Source organism: Phascolarctos cinereus, unplaced genomic scaffold (assembly GCF_003287225.1).
Source record: "Phascolarctos cinereus isolate Bilbo 61053 unplaced genomic scaffold, phaCin_HiC Scaffold_4;HRSCAF=312, whole genome shotgun sequence".
Lineage (NCBI taxonomy): Eukaryota > Metazoa > Chordata > Mammalia > Diprotodontia > Phascolarctidae > Phascolarctos > Phascolarctos cinereus.
In genome coordinates, this window is record NW_027555847.1 from 527,728,415 (window position 1) to 527,749,060 (window position 20,646).

Below are 20,646 nucleotides of genomic sequence, written 5' to 3' on the forward strand. Positions count from 1 at the left end.
ATCATGTTATATTTAAAAAAAACAGTTTAACAATATTGCAACATTTAGCCTGTGGAAGAGAAGTTTAAGAAATAGAGCTGGGCTTATACTAAGAAAAATTTCCCTTATCAATATATAATATTCTTTATATCTATCCAAAAGTGGAGTAAATGGTTGGTTCCCCCTCACTAAAGCTCTTCAAGAAGGGTAAATATTATGAAGTGGATTTCCATTGAGGTATGGGTAGAACTAATTGGGGTGCTACCCAATTCAAAGATTCAATGATTCTGTGAAATTAGGATCTTTAAATTGCTTCCAATTTGAAAAAAATTTCACAAAAATGTCCATATGAGGACAATACATTTCCATTGTTCTTAATTTCTTTCATGAGATGTCAATCTTTTAAAAAAGAAAACCATTTTAATTTATATAGAAATTACACAAAATTTCATTATAGGTCATAGTTAATCCTTCTGCAATGTAAATATGTTAAGAAAATCAAAGAGTTAAAAATTATGATAATCTTATAATTAATTAATTTTACTTGTCAGTCAATTAGGTTCTAATTTGCATTAAACATATGGCAGTGGTCATATTTATCAAAACATGCTAATTAACAGACTTTAGCATAACAGAATGTTCCCTACACTTGTAGTGGTTCATGGTCTATTAGAAAACAAAGATGAATTCCACAATAATCTTATTTTCACTATTTTGACAGCATTTTAAAAGTTGTTTCTGAAAGACACTCACAAATTCATAAACTTTTAGCACTAGAAAGCTATGATGAAGTTATGAATGAGGAACCTGAAGCCCAGAAAAATTAGTGAATTACATGAGGTCAAAAAGCTAATGTCAAATTTGGGACTTGAAGTGATATATATTAATTCTTACTCTAATTCTATAATGCAATATGGAATTGTTGTTATATTTAAATTAATACCACTGTTCATACATTAATATTGTTAAAAACAAGAGGTGATAGATAGTTGACCTTGATATCAGGAAAACTTAAGTTCACTTTCTGCTTTTTACAAATACCAGTTGTCTGACTGTGGGTCTTGGTGCTCAAGACTATAAAATTCCCCAAAATTATAATTTTTGGGGTGGAGCCAAGATGGTGGATTGAAAGCAGTGACTTGCTTGAGCTGTACCCCAGACTCCTTCAAAAACCTGTAAAAATGGCTCTAAACAAATTCTAAAGCAGCAGAACCCACAAAAAGACAGAGTGAAACAAATTTCCAGTCCAAGACAACCTGGATGGTTGATCAGAAAGGTATATTGCTCTGGGCTGGGAGTGGAATGCAGTTTGGCGTGGGTGCACAGGCTGCAGCAAACCTGGAGCTGGCCTCAGAGGGCTGAACTGCGGGAAGCTGTGGAAGTTTTCAGATTTTGAGCCCACAAACACCAAAGACAACTTAGAAGGTCAGTGGGAAAAGTCTGTTTCTGCGGTACTGAGAGAAGTGAAGTGGTCTCAGCTCCATTCCCAAGCACGGCCCTAGGTGGGGGCTGCCTCCTGAGCTTCTGGCCCACAGAGTAAGGGAGAATCAAGTCACTGATCAGAGGGGGATTGCAGGGATCTCTCTGGTGGTGCAGGATTGTCTTGCTTTGCCTGTGCTTGAATCTGGGTCACAGTTCTGGGTGGCAGTCCTGGGGCAAGGAGGAGCACTGACATGATGGAGCTTGTAGTGGTTGTGGAGAGAAAATGTTCCTCACACTTCCAAGGCAGAAAAGAGTGCTTGTGGTTACTTATAGACCAGAGCACAGGCCAGGAAAGGAGTAAATACCTCACCCTTGATCACAGCGCCTCTGAAGAACTGAAAATTTACAGGTCCCTAGAAGTATCTCTGAAAACAGCTGCACAAAACCCCTGAAGCTTGGGACACTACATTCTCCACACTAGAAACAGACTCCTACCTTAACAAAGAATTTATAATTCTAGTAATTGGCAGGATCATGAGCAAGCAGTGCAAAAAGAGTCAGACTCTATCATCTTACTTTGGTGACAAAGATCAAAACACACAACCAGAAGACAACAAAGCCAAAGCTCCTACATCCAAAGCCTCCAAGAAAAGTATGAATTGGTCCCAGGCCATGGAAGAGCTCAAAAAGGATTTTGAGAAGCAAGTAAGAGAAGTAGATTAAAAACTGAGAGTGACTCTAAAGGATACCCCCAAAAAACTGGACAATAACACATTAAAACTAGTCTAACCCAAATGGAAAAAGAGGTCCCAAAAGCCAAAGAGGAGAACAATGCCCTAAAAAGCAAAATTGACCAAATGGAAATGCCCTAAAAGGCAAAATTGGCCAAATGGAAAAGGAAGTCCAAAAGCTTACTGAAGAAAATACTTCCTTAAAAATTAGAATAAAGCAAATGGAAGCTAGTGATTTTGAGAAATCAAGACACTGCAAAACAAATCCAAAAGAATGAAAAATTAAAAAACAATGTGAAATATCTCATTGGAAAAACAACTGATCTGGAAAATAGATCCAGGAGAGATAATTTAAAAGTTATTGGACTATATGAAAGCCATGATGAAAAAGAGAGCCTAGACATCATCTTTCAAGAAATTATCAAGGAAAACTGTCCTGATATTTTAGAACCAGAGGGCAAAGTAGAAATCGAAAGAATCCACTGATCTCCTCCTGAAAGAGATCCCCACAGGAAAACTCCTGGGAATATTGTAGCCCAATTCCAGAGTCCCCAGGTGAAGGAGATAATATCACAAGCAGCCAGAAAGAAACAATTTAAGTATTGTGGAAACACAATCAGGAAAACAGAAGATTTAGCAGCTTCTACATTAAGGGACTGCAGGGCATGGAATATGATATTCTGGAGGTCAAAGGAGAAAGGACTACAACCAAGAATCACCTACCCAGAAAAACTGAGTATAATTCTTCAGGGGAAAAAAATGGTCATTCATTGAAATAGAGGACTTTCAAACATTCTTGATGAAAAGACCAGAGCTGAATAGAAAATCTGACTTTCAAATACAAGACTCAAGTGAAACATGAAGAGGTAAACAAGAAAGAGAAATCATAACAGTTTATTAAGGTTGAACTGTTTACATTCCTTCATGGAAGGATGATATTTATAACTCACAAGACCTTTGTCAGTATTAGGGTAGTTGGAGGGAAAAAATTATAGGTATGTATATAGATATAGATATTGATATAGCTATAGATATTGATATACATATAGATAGAGGGCACAGGGTGAGTTGAAGATGAAGGGGTCATATCTGGAGAAAAAAATAAGAGGTGAGAGAGGATTATACTGGGAGAAGGAGAAAGGGAGAGGTAGAGTGGGGTAAATTATCTCACACAAAAAAAACAGAAAAGTCTCTTACAGTGGAAGGGGAAATGGGGGAAGGTGAGAGGGAATGAGTGAATCCTATTCTCATAGGATTTGGCTTAAGGAGGGAATAACATACACACTCAATTAGGTATGGAAAGCTGTCTTACCCTACAGAAAAACAAGGGGAGAAGGGGACAAGAGAGCAGGGGAATGATAGAGAGGAGGGCAGATTGGGAAAGGGGGTAATCAGAAGCAAACACTTCTGAGGTGGGACAGGGTCAAAAGAAAGAATAGAGTAAATATGGGGGGATAGGATTAAGGGAAATAGAATCAGTTTTTCACAACATGACTATTATGGAAGTGTTTTGCATAACTGCACAAGTATAACCTATATTGAGTTGCTTGCCTTTTCAATGAGGGTGGGTGGGGAGGGAAGAACGGAGAAAATTTGGAACCCAAATATTTAAAAACACATATTTAAAAAGTGTTTTCACTTGCAACTGGGAAATAAGAAATACAGGAAATGAGGTACAGAAATCTATCCTGCCCTATAGGAAAGCAGAAGGGGAAGGGGATAAGAGGAGGGGGGAGAGAAAGAAGGGAAGGCAGACTAGGGGAAGGGATATTCAGAATGCATTCCATCTTGGAGTGGGGGAGGGGGAGATGGGGTGAAAATTTTGAACTCAAAATCTTGTGAGAATAAATGTTGAAAATTAAAAATAAATGAATTTAAGAAATAAAAAATATAATTATTTTTAAAAGTCACCCAATATGCATTTCAAGTATAGTTTTTACAATAGGAATCCCAATACCAATGAAATGATGGGTTTTAATTAAAAACAGCAGTAACATAAAATTGCTAAAAGAAGCTAATTTCTATTATTAGCTCCATTTTACATTTGAGGAAACTGAGGCAAGCTTTTAAAGGTTAAGTAAATTGACAGGGGTCACAAAGTTATTAAGTGTCTGAGGGTGTGTTTGAACTCAGGTCCTCCTGACTCTGGCTTCCTATTCTTGCCATTGCATCATCTAGCTAACTCTTAAAATGATGTGAGACTCTAATGTCCATGAAAATTAAATCAGCTCAACAGCTTAAAAGAGATTGTATCCAAAAAATACGATGCAACAATAGTTAAGTGGTAAATGGGAGGTATAGTTGACTACAACCTTAATAATCTGATTGTAACTTGAATGCCCTCCTTCCCCAAAGACAAACAGACATAGAGACAGACAGACAGAAAGAAAGAGGGACAAAGAGAAAAACAGAGACAGAGACAGAGGGAGAAAGACAGAGAGATAGATACAGAGAAATTCAATTTTGTCTTTTTATTCACTTTTGCCTTTATTAATAGAAACAGTGTGAGGAGTGGCATAGTTTTGAAGTAACATTATTTAACTGGATTGTATTCAAAAGAGAATGACTAAAATGGTGAGTGTATCTTTAACTATGTAATGTGTAGACTGATTTTGGGAAATGAGGAAGCTTAACCAAAGAAGAAAGGATAAAGTGGACTAGATATTTTTTCTTCAAATAAGTTAAAAATCTTAAAATAGACAAAGCACAGAATTTATTTTGTACAATATAAAAAGGGAGAAGAAGGATAAATAATTACAACTGCCCAAAGGTGGAGTGGGCTGCCTGACTTGTAAAATAGTGAATTCTCCAACAATGGTGATGTTTAAGAAAAGCCTGGATTATCTGATTTGTGTGGAGTGGAATTCATACACTACTTAAAGGTTCTCACTATCTGTAAATTATATTTCTATGACTTTCTAAATTATATAGTACCTTCCAACTCTGAGATGCTATGATCCTATTATTATATTATCCTATCAAATCATGCCATGAACATTCTAAACATTTTGAGGATCACCATTTTCTCTGTGATATCAACACTAATCCAAAATCATTGTGATGATCAACAGCACTAATTAAACTCCAAATGTGGGAAAGATAACAAAAGAAAGGGTATTTTTAATGCACTCTTTCCTCAAAAGAAACAATCCCTTTTGGGTTGTCATCAGGTCAAGTAAAAATAATGAATACCTTAATAAGAATACAAGACATAGGGAAAGCAATTGGAACTTTTATTTTACTAAAAATTATCTGTATAGGGAATTCCTGGATGAGGAAACTACCAGTATATGTTGATAGTTTCTCTGCAATTACAATCTTAGAAAACTGCAAAGAGAATTGAGAAGTTAAGTGACTGACCTAGGGAAACACATCTACCACCTGAAAGAATCTGTTTCCTATCCCACCTAATGTCACAGCCTTCCTTTAGTTGATTATTTCCTATTTATCATTTATGTAATGTGTTTGTAAATACTTGTTTGCATGTTGCTCTTTTGAGATAGCCAGTGGTGCACTATATAGAGTACTAGGTCTGAAGTGTTTAAGAGCAGTGATCGAATATGGCCTCATACATATACTTGCATGACATTGGCGAACCTCTGCCAACCTCAGTTTCCTCGACTGTAAAATAGTGGTATTAATAGCACTTACATCCCAGGATTTTTGTGCTTATAATATGAGATAACATACATTCAGCACTTAGCACAGTGCCTAACACATAGTAGATGTTTAGTTAATGTTTACTGATGGATAAAATACTACAAATACCATAGAAAGAGAAATATACTCAATGAGTTCAGCTAAAGGAGATGACAAAATGTGCTAAAGTAGCTTTTAAATAATTCAGAAATAGGAATGATTTAGTTGAACCTTGAAGGATAAGTAGAAACTGATGATCTAGAAAGGAGATAGGTATCAAATGAGATAATGAATGTTAAGCATTTTTCAAACTTTCAAGCAATAAATTGAATACCATTGAAGTTGCTATAGCTACTGATGAAGAATGGCATGGGATTGCACTGGTAAAGAGACAGAAAAGTGATACTAAATTGTGCTGAATAGATTATTTTTTTTAATTTTAATTTTAATTTTTTAAGTTTTAAGTTTTAAGTTTTAAATTCTTTACTTCTTTCCATCCCCTTCCCCATTCATTGAGAAGTCAAGAAATATGATATCTATCATACATATGAAGCAATACAAAATAAATGTCCGTATTAGCCATATTCTACAGAAAAAGCAAGAAAACTAAAGAAAAGAAAAGAAAACATGTTTCAATATGTACTTGAAGGCAAATAGCATTTATGGCATATTCAATATTTTCCTAAGACTATTTAGGCATGTTATTATCTCTTCGGTTAATCTGGGCAATTTGTATTTTCATAAACTCCATTCAGTTCATTTAAATTACTAACTTTATTGTCATTTGGTCTGTGCTCATTATAATTTTAATAGAAAGTGGCAGAACAAGGAGTCCTTACTTTTTTAAAGGGGTGGTAAGGAGATGGCTGAAACATACACAATAATGAACTGGAAAAGATGACGGTATAGTGGAATCTGAATAAGAACCAGGATCTTAAGCTCAAATCTTCCATTTACAATAACATATTTTTATATAAATTTAAATATTACCAATATTTGTCCTGTTAATTTAATAATTGAATATTCTAATGATTTCTGATTTTACTACTGTGGATGATTGTTTCAGTGACTCAGATCACAATCCATCTGTATTCACCATTCTATGTAACATTTGTCAGTGACCTCCCATAATTTTGCCCAGGAGGTCAGTCCCAGCAGGGTAGGGACCATTCTCATTTTCATCATGACTTGTCTAGTATCCTAGTGGAGTATTAGGACTATCTACTCTCTCATGCCAGATTACTTATCTTCTTTGTTGATCATATATTTCTTTGATGACATCTTTTTATTTTGCTACTCTTTTTAGTTCTATTAGAGGCAGCTATGGGACACTAAATGAAGCACTTAGACTGAAATTGAGAGACATGAGTTCAAATTCATCTCAGCTGGTAGCTGTGTGACTCTGGGCAATTCACTTGTCTGCTTCAGTTTCTTCAACTCTAAAATGGGTATCATAATAACTTCTACTTCCCTGGGTTATTGTGAAAAATCAGATGAGATAAGGTTATTTCAGTGTCTGGCACAAAATAGTATTTGATAAATGCTTATCCCCTTCCCTGCATATTTAAATTTTGTTGTAGTCATACCCATCATAATCAACCCTCTGAGTGATACTCATTTTTAATTCTTTGGAAATTGCAGCAATACAACCATACAACAAGTGTTAGAATAATGACTATCTTAATAAGATTATAACATAAGATTATCTCAAATCTATATATTCATTGAAAATGTATGAAGGATTTATTATTATTGTTTACTTTCATCCATGCTTAAAAATAAAAAGGGTAAACCATTGGATCAATGAACCCAAAAGTAGCTAATGCTGCCCATCATGTCAAAATTGTTCAAATGTCATACAAAATAATGATAAACAAAACAATATTTTCAGTAATGAGTACTTTTGTCAAATAACAATTGGTCAAGTAATTTAGGATTTGGACAAGCTGGACCACAGTCAGAAAATGAGTTTCTATAATTTCTTTTAGAAAGGTAGTTTAGTTCATAGATGTAACCTGGTTCCCTTATATTATTAAATGAGTAAAAGAGTAAAAGAGAGAAAAAAGAAAGAAACAAAGAGAAAGGGAAAAAAAGGAAAAGTAGAAAGAAATGAGAGAAACAAAGGGAGAAAGAATGAAAGAAAAAAGAGAAAAAGAAAACAGAGGGAAAGGAAAAAATCAATTTTCAGCATTTATAGAAGATGGAGTCAATCAACAGAATATGGCAATAGAATTGAGATAGCTAAGTCCATTAGACATTTTTCATTCCAAATCATATTTAGGTCAAAATTAAATTCTAATCTGTGCTCTAGTGCCTATTAAGGATCACTCATGAAGCATACATATCAAATTAGATTTGGAGAAGTACAGCATTTGTCCAGTTACACCAAAAATATATTTTAAAAACCAAATGTAAATCTGACAATTCCATGCTTTCACTGTTTTACAAATTACATTTCTACAAATTACATTTCTACAAATTACCTTTCTACAAATTAAGTGTGATTTGTAATGGAAGCAGTGAACTAAAATTAAACATGTAACTACTGATCACACATTTTAATGATTTAAGCAAAGCCTACCAAGTGACATGATAGAAAGAAAAAGAGCTGGCTTCTCTATAGGCCAATATTATTGATTCAAATGAAAGAATTAGGTGATAGCACAGGACTTTTAGACAATATTAGTTGCTGTCCTTAAGTAGTAAATGCAAGAGTGACATCTATAGAAGTTGGGAGTTCCAGTAGATTTAAAACACAAAAAGGTCTTCAAATCTCTAAGCTTCCATTTATCAAATTTCTAAAGAGAGGTAACAACCACATCAATCCATGCAACCTGATATGTGAATTCAATAGTGCAGTACCTATGCCCCATTTCTCTTAGCCAAACAACAGAATTTTGTGCTTAAGTGAAGCATTAAATCATTAATATTGAAAATTTCTGATTATTTATGTTTGCAATCATTGATCAGATTCTATTTGTAGAATGCCCTTAACAGCAGAAAATTTTGAAGAATACATTTCAACCTAATCACAACTAGTAAATTCAGTAAGGAAAAAAAATTGGATGTAGAAAACAGAGCTTTTAAGTAACTATAATGGTTCATAAGCAGTCTTGGGACAATAGGAGCAAAGGAAGGAGAAAGTTGTGGGTTTCTAGCTTCAATTCATATTTAGTAAAACTATAATGGGAAGCAAAACACTGTGAATTGGTTTCCCCTCCTGTGACAGAAGAAATAATAATATTTAACAATCTCCACACCATATACCCCTTCCTTCTCTCTCTGCCTTTGTTTCTTTGTCTCTCTCTGTGTCTCCTTCTCTCTTTGTATCTTGCTCTGTCTCTGTGTCTCTTTCTCCGTCTATGTCTTTCTCTGTTTCTGCATCTCTCCATCTGTCTTTCTATCTCTGTCTCTCGGGGAAGCTAGGTGGTGGGATGAATAGAGCTCTGGCCTTGGAGTCAGGAGGACCTTAATTCAAATCCAGCCTCAGACACCTGACATTTACTAGCTGTGTGACCCTGGGCAAATCACTTCACCTTGATTGCCTCACCAAGAGAAAAAAAGTAGAATCTCTGTCTCTCTGTCTCTCTGTGTCTCTCTTTCTCTGTCTCTCTCCCTCTGGGAACTGTGATTACAGTGATTTCATTGACATAAAGGAGGTCCTTATAAAGAAATTTACTCAGACACTTGCTTGACAATATACAGTTTTACAGTGTTGCCTGTGACCTATCCATGGTCAGATTGAAATTAGGTGTCAGACATGAGACTTGTACCCAACTCTATATGCTATGCTGCAGTCGCTACTTGTGTTTTTCTTATCATATAAACTATAAAATTAATAAAGGTGGCTATATATTGTAAAATGCCATTAAACACTGAGGACTCAAAAAAGCATATCACAGAATTTGGCAAGATGGTTAAAGTGTAGTCTACCTTTATCATCTCAATCAGCAAGATATAAGAGTAAAATTAAATAAAAAATAAGTTGCAGTAAGAAAAAAATTGAAAAGAGCAGAAATTCTCAAAAGTAAAAATTATCCCCGTGCACATGCTAAAGTACTCCAGTGGAAACCTTCTTTCAATTTGATGAGCTGATTTGGAGGTGGGGAGGGAGATGATGCATTTACTTTTAGACATATTAAATTCAAAATTTTGGTGGAAATATCCAGGAGGCACCTTGGAACAAAAATTATTGTCATCTTCATCTTCTGGGCATAATTGGCTTAAGTAAAAAAGACCACCACGTGGAAGAAGGGCTTAAGCCACTATATGTGGAATTTAGTTCTGTGTCTCAGCTTTTCTTTACCTCTGATTCCTCAACTAGACAAACAGAAAATGCTGCAGAGATTGATGTTAGGGTTGGACAAAAACTGTTTCAAGATTCTTATGAAAAAGTATTTAAGTTGATACATGAAGTAACTAAGTACATGGATTTTTTCACTATAAAGAAGTCTTTCCAGCATTCCAGTATAGCTGATCAAAATGATCTATGACAATTAATAACTCTTAAATAGCTCTGTAACTTCACTGGGATAATTCTCAGAACAACTCCAACAGCAATCTGGATCATAGAGAAAAGGTGTTTTTCATCCTATTCCTGTCTAATTGTCACACACACACACACACACACACACACACACACACACACATCTGCTACATTAATTTATTTTTCTCTTTTCTTAAAGAGTACTTTATTTTTTCACAAATCACATGTCAAGATAATTTTTAGCATTCATTTTTAAAAGATTGTGAGTTCTAAATTTTTCTCCCTCTCTCCCTCCCTCCCCTTCTCTCTTCTGAAACTGATAGCTAATTTGGTATAGGTTATACATGTGTTATCATATAGAACATATTTCCATATTAGTTTCAATTGTAAAAGAAAAAATAGATCAAAAGAAAAAACACAAAAAAAGAATAAAGTTAAGTGAAAAAAGTATGCTTTGATCTGCATTCAGAGTCCATCAGTTCTTCATTTGAGTGCGGATAGTATTTTCCTTCATGAGTGTTTTGCCCTTTTCTTGGATCATTCACTGCTAAGAAGAGCTGAGTAATTCATAGTTGATCATCACACAATGTTGCTGATACTGTGTACAATGTTTTCCTGCTTCTGCTCATTTCACTTTGCATCAGTTCATACAAATATTTCCAGGTTTTTTCTGAAATCTGCATGTTCATCATTTCTTATTGCATAATAGTATTCCATTATATCCATATAGCACAGCTTGTCCAGCCATTCCCCAATTGATGGGAATTCCCTCAATTTTCAATATTTTACTACCACAGAAAAGGCTGCTGTAAAAATTTTTGCACATGTAGGTCCTTTTCTCTTTCTTTTTGCCTTTTTTTTAGGCAATTGGGGTTAAGTGACTTGCCTAGGGTCACACAGCTAATAAGTGTTAAGTGTTTGGTCTGAGGCCGGATTTGAACTCAGGTCCTCTTGACTTCAGGACGGTGCAGTCCTTTTCTCTTTTTTATGATCCCTTTGGGATACAGTAGGTCTATATATTTTGAAAGCTTTCTATATCTTAACATGGCAATATCTATTAGGAATGTTCACAAATTTTATACATTAATGTTATTTCCTGATGATTGTGGGCAATTTTTTGTGATAATGCTCTGGGTCTGGTACAATTTATTTGTTGAATTCTCAAGGATATTTGTGGTTTATATTTGCAGTATGTCTCCACTTTAAATTTGAATGATATCACTCTCTGCTGGTTCTTCTCCTATGTCTGGCCGTTCTTTCTAAGTCTCCTTTGCTAGATCTTCATTCAGATCATGCTCTGTAAATAGGGGTGCCCCATATCAGTTCTGATGTAATTATCAACTTTATGTAGATCATTCTCCAATCTATTTATGCAGACTTAATCTGTCTCTTAACCTTTAGTCTTACATACCAAATGCCAGACATCTCAAACTGGATATCCCATAGACATCTTAAACTCTCAATGTCTAAAACTGAACTCAATATGTCCCTGCTGCCCTAACCTTCCCCTTTTCCTCACTTCCTTTTTTACTGTTGAGAAAACCAGCATATTCCCAGTCACCCAGGTTCTCATCCTCCATTCAGTCTCATACCCAACAAATACAATCTTTTACAAGATCTCTTGTATACATTTTCTCCTTTCTGGCGTGGCAACTCTCATGATGGGAAACTGCATTATCTTACACTTAGACTACTGCAATAGTCTTCTTGTTTTTTGCCTTTCTCAAGCTTCTCCCAACTCCAATCTACCTCACACTGCCAAGAACATAGTAAGCACTTAATGAATGCTTGTCGACTTGACTTGTCTATTAATTTATGAAGTATGGAAATTTTCTTAATTGAAATTATAGTTACTTAATCATGTCTTTCAAAGTATTTGCTAGCTGCTAAATTTTTTTGAGCCTGCAGTGATACATTATAAAATTTCTACTGCTTCATTCATCAAAAGCCTTCATTGATTAATAAGTCTGGGCTTCTTAACTACAGTTTTCTCTAATATCTTGTGGAAATGGTCTGGTCTTGTATCTCTATCATTATTGCTGCTACTTCTTACTGTTGTTATTGTTTTGCTGTTATTATTAGTCAATTGTGAGTGGGGCTAAATTCTCCTAAATCCTATTCTTAGTCAAGTTATTCAGGAGCTATGTCAGGAACTTTATTATAGTTACTAGATGATTGCATGTTACAACTTTACAGGTCCAAAGAACATCTCCCTCACCTACCTCCCCTCCCATACATATGTGAGCTGCTTGAAATCAAAGACTGTTTTGTAAGCACAGCATTTAATGCCTGGCACATAATAGGTGCTTCATATATTTTCTCTGACTTGACAACATTAAGACTATTATGGAGTTCATCTTACTTAAGTGTTCCATACTTCAGCTTCTCATGGTAATGGGAAGTCCAGCACAATTGACTTGGAATAAAGTAATAATTTCATAAATTTTTGTTGATTGATTGACATGATAGCCATGTTTAAAGAACACACATATAAAGATGACATACCTTTCATTCTGTTTTACAAGGAGCCTTTCCAGATCCCCCAAGTTTCTAGGGCCTCCCCCTCTTTCCCCTCCTTATTTATTTTATATATATCTTGTATACATTTTATACATGTTGATTCCCTGGAGGGAATATCAGCTTTTTGAAGTCAGGATCTGTTTCAGTTTAATCTTTATATGCCCAGCATCTAGCAGAGTGCCTAGTAGAAATACGCCTGTGATAAAAGCTTGTTGATTGATTACCATTTTTTTCCTGCATGCTAATAAATAAATAGAATGTGTGTCCATTCTCACCTTCATTTAAATTAGCCCTCCCACTACTGGTATATTTTTTTTCATTATGTTGAGATACAGTCCTGTTAGTTGTCTGCTTAAAAGATTCAATGGCCCTCTCTTACATAAAAAATTACTATTCAAATTTGATATTCTGGCATTCAAGGACCTCTCTAATCTGAAGCATCCCACTTTTTCATTCTTAACTCATTCTATGCTCCTCCAGATACTTATATAGAATCAGATTGTCTTGCATGTCAAATACATATAAAATCCTAGGATCATTAAATCGTTAGGTCACTTGAAACTTGAAGAGACCTACAAGCTTCTGAATCACATGCGTTTTTTTAAGAGATGATGAATCTGGGGAAGCTAAATAGTGCAGTGGATAGAGCTCTGGCCTTGGAGTCAGCAGCACCTGAGTTCAAATCCAGCCTCAGACATTTGACATAGACACTAGCTGTGTGGCCCTGGGCAAGTCACTTAACCCTGATTGCCTCACCAAAAAGAGAGAGAGAGATGATGATGATGATGATGATGATGATGAATCTGAGGCCCAGTGAGATTTTTTTTTCCTTTCAGTAACTTTGTCAAGGTTACATAGCCAACAAGTATCTGAGAAGTGATCTGAAACTAATTCTTCCTGACTTGAAGTCCAATGCTCCCTCCATTACTTTGTGCTGCCATATTGCTCATTCTCACACTCTGTGCCTCTGTCCACACTCATCCGTGTCCTTGAAATGTAACTTTCCTTCAAAACATGAAGTCCTTTCACCTATTCAATTTCTACTTATCCTTTTAAAGACCCAAATCAAAGGAAGTCTCCTCCAGGAAGCTCTTCTTTCCTCTCCTTTCCAATAATAAAGGAAACTCACATGTTTATAGTTCTTGAAGATTTTCAAAACACTTCTTTCATTTTGATCCTATGAGATATACTGTTCTAGTCATATTATACCCATTTTATGGGTAAGAAAATTAAGACTCAGAAAGATTAAAGATTAAGTAATGTGTCCATAGTTGGAAAACTTATATCAGAGTTGTGCTTTTTGATTGAGTCTGGTGCTCACTCTAGTATCCTGCCTGTTATATACATTGCATAACATTTTACTTTCTCATCCCTTATGCATTTATGCATAATTTCAATGTATAATTATATATGTTTGTATGTATGTGTATGTATATATGTATGTATGTGTGTGCATACACAAGCACTGCATATACTGTATATTACATAAAGTCAGGAGCCTTGTCTATTTTTCTCCATCTCCTAGAATAGTATTCAATAGTATCTATGTAATTAGTTCAACTAAATTCTGACTCTTCGTCCCAGACTATTTGCATGATATCAGTATGCATCCATACTATTTACTCAAGTTCGTATATCACTCTGTGTCTCACAAAGGAATTTTGCACATATCTCCTTTTTTTTTGGCAGTCTTGTCATTCATGTAAGCATCAAAGGTATTATTATACCAATTTTAGAGATGAGGAAACTGTGTTTTATTTTCTATGCTCACACAATTAATTGACTTAAACCAAGGATTCCAAATCTACTTTCCTGTGCCTATGAACTCATAAATATATTCATATATATATATATATATATATATATATATATATATATATATATATATATATATACATGGACATGTATTTATGTGTTGCTATATGAAAGATCTGTGATTATAGTCTAGTCAAGAATTCTAAGTGAGGAAACTGCCTGAAAAAAAAATTCAGTTACAATTATGTATTAATACATAGGTCCTTGGGATCTAAGGTTCATAGTGGTTTATATTTGCTGAAGATTACATAATTCATAATTATTAGAAACCAAATTTAAATTCAATTCTTCCTAATCACAAGCACAGAATTCTATCCACATGTATCCATCTGAATGTCTGTCTTTCTGTCTCTACATCCATGAGTATATGTGTACTAATACTTCCACTAACACCACTTGTCTCTATAAACGTTGCTTAAATAAAAATAAATATTTATATGAAAGGAATAAAGTTGTTATGCATTTAAAGCCTGCTTTGATTAGAGCCACTTCATTTGTTTTTGGCCATTGGCTTACGGGCATCTACCCTTCATATCTCCTTTCAATGTCATTAATTATATTTTTCCTGACTGCTTGATTATTATTTATAACTTTTCAACCAGTTAAATATATTTCTATCATACTTAAGATTACCCATTGTCAAGTTTACCATTTTCCATTTATTTTACTGCATTTAATTCTAACAACAAGCAGTGCATTAGCTTTCTGTTATAATAGACTGTGCCCTTTCTATGCCCTGTCATAGCTATTGCCCAGCAATGCTCCAAAATGGCACAAAAATGAAAAGAAAGCAATCATGAGCAATGACAAAACATTTAAATGATGTGGCAATAATAATTCAATAGCTACAAACAGTAAGAAAATAATTAATCTCTTTGAGGAATGTAATTCAACAAACTAAATCATTTGGACAGAGTAGTTCTAGTTCTCAAAGCATGGAACATAGAAGAAAAATTTTATTATTTTGATAGCATATCAGATAGTCTCCTTTAAGAATGCATAAAAAAAGAGGCAGTAAAATGCAATTCAAATGTAAATTTAAATTGGCTATAGAACCTTTTACATTTCATCTCCAAATATCTCCATATATCTTAGCACAAAAATCCCTCTGAGAACTGGCTTAATCGGTTTAGCATATATAAACTCTCTAAAACCTGTTATAATTTACACTGTGAAGGCTGAAGAATCTTAGTTTCAAATTTTTTTTTTCTAATTTGTGTCACAATTGTTAAATGTAATGAAGAGAAAGACTTGGATAGCAATGTAGATACCAAATCCTTCAGCATAAATTGAATCTGAACATTTGCCATTAACTCTAAAAGGACAAGTACTCCTGAGGTTAGAAATAAGACAGTGCTTTGCTTCAACTTTTGTTTTTTGCATATGAGTGTTTTGCTTTAACACTTCTGCTCTTGTTTAACCTGAATCTTTTACTAAATAAATCATTTTTGAAGTGACCATTTTCTAATTTCATAGTAAAATAAGGCTTTTAGGAAGACAGTATGCAATGAGTGTGTTAGCATGTTGGATGAGTGCCAGCAATTGTTCAGATTCAAATCACTGGGTGAAGAAAATGACTGAAAGGGAGAGGTATTTAAAGAAGCAAAGCTTTTGCAGGATAATACAGGAAGCAGATGTCTACTAGTAGACTCTTCAACAAGGTGGCCACTTCAGCCCTCAAATTAGGGGCCTCATCAGTAGGACAAATTCTCTAGGTCCTGAACCAGCAGCCACACAATGTGTAACTTATCCTAGGCACACTTTCCTGATTCCTGGAGTCTGTAGAAAAATGTCCTTGTTGCTTACCGCTGCCCTAAGGCTACATGGGCCTCTACCTGCTTCTCCTCACCCTTCACAATACAACCACCTTATGGGAGTAGCACCTTCCCCTGTTATTTGTTTTGTTTTGTTTTGTTTTGTTTTGTTTTCCATTGAGCCTCATTATCCACAGCTTACAGTAGCAAAGCCAAAGCTAAGACACTGTTGGATTTCTGTTTTTGTTTCAAGATGAAGTCCTTCCTACTCAGTTTTGACAAAGGTCAAAAAGCCTAGAAAAAAGGGGAAAGCAGATTCTGAGGGAAGTTAATTGCTAGGAAATAGAAAAATAGAAAATTAAAACCTGAGGCACGATTATGTTATGGCTATGGTAGGAAAGTTAGGAGAGGTAAGAAGAGCAAGAGTCCAGAATAAAGGGTCTGTGCCTACCACAGTGTTGGCTTACCGAATTCAGCCTCTCAAAATGTCAGTAATTAACAATTCACAGCATATGTGACCTTATCTTCCAGCACATTGAGTCATATCTTTATGCCACAGATGTTAAAGCATAGCTTAGCTTACCCACAAAAATCTTTCAGGTCCACAGACTAAAGGGAAATAAAGAGATTAACAGTGTTACAATATCAAGACAGTGGTCATCATGTAAAGAATATTTATAGTATTTATAAAATACTGCACATAAATATAATAGCTACATCAATAAAAATGGTTGAATGGCTAGGCAAATGCATATATGAGACTACGAATGTGTTGCTAGAGACCTATGCCTGCAATTCAATGTAATTGACACTAGATAAATGGATACCTTGGAATGCAAAGAAATATAAATTATAATAATAAAAATATGCGATATTAGAGCTAGAAGGAATCTTGGAGATCATCTAGTCTAACTCTTTTTACAGTGGCAGATTTAGGTCTTCATTCACTGAGCAGTGATCATGTGACTTTCATATACTTCTGTATATATTACCACTTTTAGTAATATCAACATTTTATTATTAATAAGAAGTATCTGAAACAGAAGAAGGAACAGGGGAAGATGAAGATAGAGGAAAAGAAAGAGGAAAAGAATCTATATGGCAAAGGACAGGGGGAAAAGGGTAGTAAGAAATGGGCAGTAAAGAACTGATACCTAAGAAAGAAGGGAAGAGTAAGGCAATACCTTAGGTACAGGGAGGGCCCTCTGGCCTAGTAGTTTTTTGGTTCTGGGCTTTTTTTTTAATATAAGCTTTCTATTATTGTTTCATTTATACATGCCTGAGTCATTAAGATAGGAGGGAAACACTAGGTCCCCACATCCCTGCTTTTAAGTTTTCTTTAGTACATTATCTTCCTCATTACATCTTAAGCAGGTCCAGAGCCTTTCTTTTTCTTATTTGTATCCCCAGCAGTTAGTATCATTCCTGGAACACAGGAAACATTCAATAAACATTTATTGAATCAAATTGTTACTAATCATTCCTCAAATTGCTAATTAGTGTAATAATAGGTAACATTTATATATTTTATGTTTGCAAAGAACTTTACAAATATTGTCTCATTTGGTCTTCACAACAACCCTGGGAAATAAATGTTATTATTATCTCCATTTTGGAGATTAGGAAACTGAGGTAAATAGAGATTAACTAATTTGCCTAGGATCACATTGCTTGTAAGTGTCTGAGGCCAGATTTGAACTCTCTTCCTGAGTAAGATCATCCACTGCGTTTCCCACTGTTGTCATATAGTTTCTCAATATTGTAATATCATATTATTCCTTAATCTGGGTTGATTCTTCAAAGCATTGAAAAGAGAAGGGATTGATAGTGACGTGGACTGTCCCTGCAGATTGAGAATCCATTAGGAGTTGATAGTTGGAGTATATCCTAAATTGCTTACTATTCAAACAGTCCCTGGTTGTGGGCAGGAGAAGGTGGTCTGTGCAGGGTTCCCATCTTTCTCTATGCCTATATACCTAGAAACTTGAGATTATTAGTGCTATTGTTATACTTTTCAACTCTGAGATTTCACCTCTGGTATATGATTGTTACCATGATGTTAAATATTCAGCAAGAATGCTAATGTGAATATGTATGAGAAATGGGAATGATAGAATTTGGTTTTTTTTAAATTATATACCTAATATTCCTTTTAAGAGTAAATCACTATATTTACCATTAACAGTATTATAAGAATTGCTCACAGAAAAGGAAAATATGTATGCGTGTGTGAAAAGGGGTATGATATACACACAAATATTATATACAGATGTATCTATCTATCTATCTATCTATCTATCTATCTATATATATATACATACAACTACATGTATAATTAAAAATTCAAAAAGATTATTTTTCCCTAGTCATAGTAGTTTTCTGGTTTGAGGACAATCACAAAAAGTCAATTCAATAAGTATGAAATATTTCCCATTGTAACTTTTCTGTCAATCTTTCATATCTAACTATGTGAATTAGCTTTGACTAATGGTATAAGCTCCTCAAAGAAACTAGGAAATGCCTTAAACACATATGGTTGTAATTTTTAAAGAGGAAAGACTAAATTACAAATTTAATCAGAGGCATTTGAAAACAAGTGGTATGAAATCAAGGAACATTTCCTATAGGGTTTTGTCAGTGTCAAAAATAATATTACTCTCTTTCCTTATTAGGAAATCAAACTCTTAGTAAAGAGTGAATTACAGGTATCCCATTAATAAGATTAGTACTCTATTAACATAACTAATCTGATATTAGGCTGTATTAATGGAAACATTTTATAGACCAAGGGAAATTATAGTCCCACTGATCTCTGTACTTGTGAGATAGAGCATATCTGGAATATTATGTTCAGTTCATAAAATAATAGAATTTCAGAAGCTCACAGAAAGGTAAAAAAAAATAGTCTTTGAACTTAAGTAGTTAAAGAGGGAAACAAAAATGAAAATAACTAGTTCTATCCAAGGTATATAGAGAATAGATGGAAGGTAATCACATTGTGGAAAGAACTTGTAAGGCACCTGGAAAGGCTTCCTTCAGATTGGGGTTTTGAACTCAGCCTTGAAGAAAGCCAGGGTAATTAAGAGAGTGATGTGAGAAAGGAGAGCATTCCAAGCATGAGAACTAATTCAAAGGCACACGCATGGAAGATAAAAGCTCATGTGCCAAAAACAACTTATAGGCCAATGTGACTTGACTGAAGAATGGATTCTTTGATTCCTATTTTATTATATACTCCAGGACCAAGCAGAATAAAACTAATCCCTCTTCTTTATGATAATCCTTCAAATATTTGTCAAGATTTTGTCCATCTCTAAACCTCTTCTCATGACTACATGGGCCTAAATATTTCAAATCATCTGGGGGGGGAGGGCACCATCTCTAGTAATCTCATGATACCAATTTATCTCTCAGGAATGTAACCACACTTGGCCTTCTGTAGTCTAAAACTGGCCCTCATAATTGAAGATAAAATTCCAGGTATGATCTGACATCAACAGTGTCTATTGGGACTATAACTTCTCTCATTCTGGACACTATGATTCTATTCTGTGAATGCAATCTAAGATTACATTAGCTTTTTTCATTACCAAATTTGACTGTTGACTCATTAATTTTAGAGTTGCCAGGGATTAATCTCACAGTGATTAAGGGCAAATTGATAACATATTTTAGGAAAGACAACCAGCTGAATTGCATCCTGAGGACAGTGATAAGGGTGATAAGGCTGGAAACTAGACCATTCTTGAAGGAGCTGTTGATATTTAGCCAAGAAAACAGAAGACTTGATGGGCAGGTGATAGTTGTCTTCAAATATATAAGGAACTATCTTGTAGAAGATGAATCAGAGTCGTTTTTCTTGTTCTAAGAAGAGGAACTGTAAGCAATGGGTAGAGACTAGAGAGAGGAGTTTTCATAAAGATATAAATCAACAATTAGCAGTGTCTGAAATTAAAATGTCCTTTTAAGCAGGTAATGAGTTCCCCATCACTGGAGATTTTCAAGTGGAAACTGGGTGGCCACTATTTTTTTTTCACAGTCTATTTAGTATTTTATTTTTCCACAGTTACATACAAAAACAATTTTTAACATTTGTTTTTAAAACTTTGAGTTCAAGATTCTCTTCCTTCTCCTCACTGAGAAGGTAACCAATTCTAGATAGGCCATATATGTGTAGTCATGCAAAACATTTCCATATTAGTCATGTTGTGAAAGAAAACATAGACCAAAAACAAACAAAAAAAACCTCAAGAAAAATAACGTAAAAAAAAGTGTACTTCAATTTGTATCTGTATCTACT